The sequence below is a fragment of the Piliocolobus tephrosceles genome, chromosome 3, assembly GCF_002776525.5.
Source record: "Piliocolobus tephrosceles isolate RC106 chromosome 3, ASM277652v3, whole genome shotgun sequence".
NCBI classification, from domain to species: Eukaryota; Metazoa; Chordata; class Mammalia; order Primates; family Cercopithecidae; genus Piliocolobus; species Piliocolobus tephrosceles.
This window is the reverse complement of record NC_045436.1, coordinates 99,400,423-99,407,252: the sequence shown is the minus strand read 5'-3', so window position 1 is coordinate 99,407,252 and position 6,830 is coordinate 99,400,423. Positions and strand designations below refer to the sequence as shown.

The following is a 6,830-nucleotide window of genomic DNA, read 5'->3' as shown; positions in this document are numbered from 1 at the left end:
TAGTCACCTTAGCAGGTGTGAAGTGAGGACTACTTTCTATGTTAATTTCTTGGTTTGGGGTTTCCTACATCTCACAGGTAGTTCATACTCAAAATCCAAACTTGTGTGAGGGCTGACTAATGCAAGTAATTCTCAGAGCATATGACTTTTTCTATATCGAGCCCATGCATAGTCCAACAAGCTTCCTCCCATCATCTCATTGTTCTAGTGTACAGATTTTTCTCAGCACCATTTCACTGAGGTATAGACTTCCAAGAGTCCCAAATGAAGTGTTAGGATTCAATCTCTCCAACATAAACAGACCTTGTGTCAGCATAACCTTTAAAACACAAACTTCCCCCTACTTCTCTCTTAGCCCCCTTTTTCCAGGGCTCCAACAAGATTGGGTGACAGATTTCCTGCTAGGGTTTCACCTGCCCAGTCTCCTCCCCACAAACCTGTTCCATATGCCCCCTTCACCTGAGACCCATGAGAATTTCCTTTACTTTGTTGCAATTTCAGGTACATTCTCAAAATATGTTCATTTTATTTTCCTTGTGTGTGTATGTTTTATTTTGTGTGGGAGTATTTTCAGGTTACCTAATTCATCCATTGTCAAATTATCCTCCAAAAAATTATGTTCAATCTTCAGGCTTAATTTAAAAAAAAAAATCATAATATGTGATTGGTAAATACAAATCTAGTTAAGACTACTCATCTTTTAAAGATGTGTTCAATTCTTTAATAATAACATTGACAGATCCTTATAGAAGTAGGTTAGAAATTACATCATTATAAAAGCTTGGATTATTGACATATTGCAATATTTCTCTGAGTGAGTTCTGTAAAACAGTTTCCAAAAGAGACTAACATCTTAAATATGAAAATAGTTATTCCAAGATCAAGTTAATAAAATATTTTGTTAAGCTTGATTAAACAGATTTCTTCACTGCAAGATTTACATGTAATATATGTAATGCATATGTAAATGCTGTATCTCTAAGAAAGCATTTCTCAAATTTATCTTCTTGGAGCATCATGTAGTACTAAATATTCAAAGGCACACAACTTCTGGAAACCTTGACACTCATATTTAAAGATGAAATTTCTAATTTTTCCCCCAAGTTACATAAATCAGGCCTTTATTTTTGGATCACGACATATAAATGATTCAGAAGCTTATGAATTAATGATAGACTCTGATTCTTGGTAGCTACAATATTATGATATCTTAAAGAAAGATAAATTTTATTTCTTTTTCATGTTATTCTTACATAATCCCTGATACTTTCATATATCAATAATTTTAACAAAATATAAAATTGGAATACTAATCTACTTTGTTACGTGACATTATGGGAGTATGGAAAAGGAATTAGAGATTTCAATACAGAAAGGAAAACACACATTTAAGAAATTAGTTTTCCATAGCAGCAGAGTCCTATTTGCTACATAGTGATTAAACCAAAATAACTTATCTGAAAGCTCTGGACACTTCAAATTAATGGAAAAATTGAAGAGAACATTAAAGTCTCATTATCCTAGATGGTGATTTATGGATTAGGTTTAATAGTCTAAATATTCTCCCATCTGCTTAGAAATATATCTTTAGAATTTAAAATTAATTTTAATAATTCTAGTTTTGAATGCAGTTTTTCATACACCAAACTTATTAAAAGAGTTTGCAACACTTCTGTGGGAAAATCTCTAAAGTCAAACATAATTGAAATGAGCTCAGAAATATAAAAACAAAAGGACCCTTAAAATATATGTAACTATCAAAGGAATGGAAATGACTTCATAAGAAGTCAGATAGTTTATTGTTTATTAAGAAACTGATTTTTCCAGTTTGTTGAGTATTATGTTACTTAGATTCTTCTCCCGAGTTTTCCAACGAACTAGTCATATCCCTGTTAATTAATAACTGTATCAAAAGGTAGTCAAAACTAAAAACTTTAAAAAATCACAACATAATTTGAGTAGAAAAAGTCCTCAGAAGGGATCTATTGAAACCACCTATTTACAAATGAGGAGACTGGTGGCAGGTGAGGTAAAAGACTTACCCATGGTAATAGCCACTGAGTGATCTCACCCCGTCTTTGAGAGATTCAATCCCATAACCCAGAACGATTGTTTATTGAGATCCTTTATCACATTGCTGAAAATTTTCAGTGATAGATATATAGACAGGTCACTCATTCTCCCCCAAAATATTTCATTTGTATATGTATGTATGTACCACTCACCCTCCAAAAGTATAAATCTAAAACTACATAAAAATCAGTCATTGCGCTGCGTGACCTACTAGTTATTCCCTATAAAATAAATTATGTTTTCTTTCTTTTTCTCCATTTCTATCCATTTCTATTTTTCTTTCAATCTCTTAGTTTCTGCATCGTTTAAATTTTAGTAAATTCCATTCTCATAAATCACTAAAATTCAAAATAAAAATGGCCTTGTGAAAAATCTCATTTGATGGTAATTCCAACCAGGCAATAGCAAAGAATCATAGCATTGGTCTAAAGGAGCTCCATAGCTAGAAAATGTATGACTACAATTGGCCACAGTCCTTTAAAAAGTTAGTCAGCCCTCACACTAAGAATACAGCTTGCTTCAGGTTTTTGTTTTTGTTTTGTTTTAAACCTTGAAATGATAATAAGTATACCTCCCTCTTAGGGCTATCAGAAGAATGGAATGAGATAATGGACCCAAGGTGCCTAGCTTACACTTGAGAGCACAGTAGGTGGTCAAAATAGGTATTGTTTTACTTCTTTCTCTGCTTTGTAATTGCATCATTATTTCAATTCCATAAAGATAAGAAAAGTATGTTTGGTTGAAATATAATAAAAATATAAAAATAGATGGAAGACTTTGTAGCCCATTTCAATTTATTTTCTCCAAACTACTCAGAAATTCAAAATGGACTGATGAAACATAAGCAAAAAAGAAAAAGAAAGAAATATCCCACCTTACTTGTGCTTACTTGGAAGAACTAAGATGGGTCAAGCTAAGGCTCCAGGGTTTGTCATGAAGTGCTCAGTCTACCTTTTTTAGTACTGGGAAGTAATCTAGGGGAAAATTAAACATTCAGAGACCACTCAGCTGCAGGCATTTTCCCATAGTCCTGTTTTTATTCAAGTATTCAACATACGTAATTAAGCAGCTGTTGTGTAGTAGCCACTGGGATACTTGATGGTTAACAAAGTTAATAAGAAACTAGTCATATCCCTGTTAAAATAAGTATGTGTTCACAGAAAGCTGACAAGTCTATTACAGCAATTAAGCTCCATGCGGTAAGTGAAATATGAGAGAAATGAATAGGGTTGGATCATAGCGCAGGGAGATCTCAGCCTGCTTGGAGGTAGAAGGAGAAATTAGGCCTTAGTAAGCTAAGTCTTTTAGAAGAGGAATTCGCCAGTTCAAGAACTGGTGGAAAGGAGGATATTCCTTCCAGGGGCCTTTAGAGGCAAGAGATCAAGTATTGTGAAATAGATAGAAAAGTATCACTAGTGCAAAACTAGCAGACTGATGGGAACTTCCTGCTGTTACTGTGAAGGCTTGCTGGTCTTGGTTACTTTCAATGACTTCTTTCAAATAAAAATGAAAGTTTCTTCTTTCAAAGAAGAAGCTTGCCATGTGCAAATTTTAAAAAATTATTGATACAAATTCTCATACAGATTATTGAACAAACGAAGAAAGTACCGTGACTGACAAGATGGTCAGAACAGGCTTCGTAAGACTAGAAGGAAAAAAGAATAAAGATGGATGAAGCATCTGAAATAAGAAATATGTTGAGGTATCAGAGCAACAGGGAGAAAGCTGGAGTGGCCACAGAGGGAGGAAAAAGGTGAGAGTAGATGAGAATGAGGTTGAGGCATGTTTTGTATAGAATTAATTTTTCTTCAAGCCAAGAAGACAACAGAAAAAATACATATTTAATTGTGAAGATAGTTTAGTTTTTAATTTTAAGATGATCTCCTTTCATGCTTTAGATATTACTAGAAAAAAAATATATTCTAATTGCATATTAAATTAGCTCAGGAGTTTGTGACCAGCCTGGCCAACATGACAAAACCCTGTCTCTACTAAAAAAAAAAAAAAAAAATGCAAAAATTAGCCAGGCCTGGTGGCACACACCTGTAGTCCCAGCTATTTGGGAGGCTGAGGCAGGAGAACCTGGGAGGTGGAGGTTGCAGTGAGCTGAGAATGTGCCACTGCACTCCAGCCTGGGTGACAAAGTGAGACTATGTCTTCAAAAAAAAAAAAAAAAAAAAAAAAGCTAGCTCAATATATATTTTCTTCTCCTAACAAATTAATCATAAGCTTACTTAGGTAGCAGTTTTTCGTAGAATATTTAAAATGTGATTCAATTTGAGAAAAATTGATTTACACATATATTTTCAGGGCCACACGCCTATAAGAAATGTACTCATATTTTATAATTCAACAACAATTTTTAGTATTATGTCTTCACATTCCTTTTAACTGATGAAAATCAGAAGAGACTGAAATACATAGTCACACTACAAAACTGGTTAGTCCTCTCAGGATTACACAATTCTAAATAAGATTTGTTCCCTGTCATATAGAACAATACCAGTAAAAACTTAATGGTTGTCATGAAAAAAAAAATTAACTCTATTTCAGGAATAAGGAGGCTGACCTAAATAGAAGTATAAAAATACCTATTTCTGTCGAAACTTTTACCTTTTAAAAAGTAATTTGAGGTGCTTATCATTTGAGAGGTTAAATTAATAGTGGTAACATATTTTAGCTATTTCAAAGTGGTCAGATCCAAACTAACCACTTTTTGAAAAACATGAATTACATATTACATGGTTGTCTATTTGACTTTTCCCTTTTGAATATACTTTAGTTCAAGGTAGATAATCCTTTAAATTTTATGGAAAAACATTAAATAGCATGCATAAATTAAGTGCTTAATAATTCTTTCATGATTGTTAAAGATTTATTGTTCTAATTCAATTTCTAATCTTAAAATGACTCATGACCATTGAATAGTAACTGAATTCCAGCACTGGAAGAGTTGATAATTCAGTCCAAGTTTCTCATTTTATACATGAGGTACATGAAGTCCAGAGAAATTTAATGACTTGACTAAATTTTATAAACTAACACATAATACCTAGACTTCTCCAACCTGCAAATTTTCTCTTCATACTCAAAGAAGAAAATTTAGACAGGGATCACTTCTGCTGCCTCCAAATATGAACAGCCTGGTGGTTATCTTATTGGACTAGATGGAAAAAAGAAAAATAGTTCATATTCAGTGTTAAAAAATAAAAGTGTGTTTTTACTTTAAGCAGTTAGAAAAAAAGGCAGAAGCCCGACCCCCTGCGCCGCCCCCTCCGAGGTTGAATCGGCTGCGTTCCTCTCGGAACGCGCCGCAGAAGGGGTCCTGGTGAAGAGTTCCGCGTTCGCACCCTGAGTCCACTCGCCAGCCCGCCGCCCTCTGCCGCCGCACCCTGCACACCCGCCCCTCTCCTGTGCCAGGAACTTGCTACCACCAGCACCATGCCCTACCAATATCCAGCGCTGACCCCGGAGCAGAAGAAGGAGCTGTCTGACATCGCTCACCGCATCGTGGCACCCGGCAAGGGCATCCTGGCTGCAGATGAGTCCACTGGGAGCATTGCCAAGAGGCTGCAGTCCATTGGCACCGAGAACACCGAGGAGAACCGGCGCTTCTACCGCCAGCTGCTGCTGACAGCTGCCGACCGAGTGAACCCCTGCATTGGGGGTGTCATCCTCTTCCACGAGACACTCTACCAGAAGACGGATGATGGTCGTCCCTTCCCCCAAGTTATAAAATCTAAGGGTGGTGTTGTGGGCATCAAGGTAGACAAGGGCGTGGTTCCCCTGGCAGGGACAAATGGCGAGACTACCACCCAAGGGTTGGATGGGCTGTCTGAGCGCTGTGCCCAGTACAAGAAGGATGGAGCTGACTTCGCCAAGTGGCGTTGTGTGCTGAAGATTGGGGTACACACCCCCTCAGCCCTCGCCATCATGGAAAATGCCAATGTCCTGGCCCGTTATGCCAGCATCTGCCAGCAGAATGGCATTGTGTCCATCGTGGAGCCTGAGATCCTCCCTGATGGGGACCATGACTTGAAGCGCTGCCAGTATGTGACGGAGAAGGTGCTGGCTGCTGTCTACAAGGCTCTGAGCGACCACCACATCTACCTGGAAGGCACCTTGCTGACGCCCAATATGGTCACCCCAGGCCACGCTTGCACCCAGAAGTTTTCTCATGAGGAGATTGCCATGGCGACCGTCACAGCGCTGCGCGGCACAGTCCCTCCGGCTGTCACTGGGATCACCTTCCTGTCTGGAGGCCAGAGTGAGGAGGAGGCATCCATCAACCTCAATGCCATTAACAAGTGCCCCCTGCTGAAGCCCTGGGCCCTGACCTTCTCTTATGGCCGAGCCCTGCAGGCCTCTGCCCTGAAGGCCTGGGGTGGGAAGAAGGAGAACCTGAAGGCTGCACAGGAGGAGTACGTCAAGCGAGCCCTGGCCAACAGCCTTGCCTGTCAAGGAAAGTACACCCCGAGCGGTCATGCCGGGGCTGCTGCCAGCGAGTCCCTCTTCATCTCTAACCACGCCTATTAAGCAGAGGTGTTCCCAGGCTGCCCCCAACACTCCAGGCCCCGCCCCCTCCCACTCTTGAAGAGGGGGCCTCCTCCTCGGGCCTCTAGACTGGCTTGCCCGCGCTCTTGCCTCCCTCGTGACAGTGGTGTATGGTGTCGTCTGTGAATGCTAAGTCCATCACCCTTTCCAGCACACTGCCAAATAAACAGCTATTTAAGGGGGGGGGGGGGGGGGGGGGGGGG

The 6,830-nt window shown here is 39.2% G+C and overlaps 1 pseudogene across 1 annotated transcript; it reads left to right on the top strand.

The window, feature by feature from the left end:
* Nucleotides 1-5,328: 5,328 nt before the first annotated feature.
* LOC113224979 lies at nt 5,329-6,810 on the top strand (annotated as a pseudogene). The gene has a single exon (XR_003309596.1). The product of XR_003309596.1 is annotated as a fructose-bisphosphate aldolase A pseudogene (transcript).
* Nucleotides 6,811-6,830: the final 20 nt, after the last annotated feature.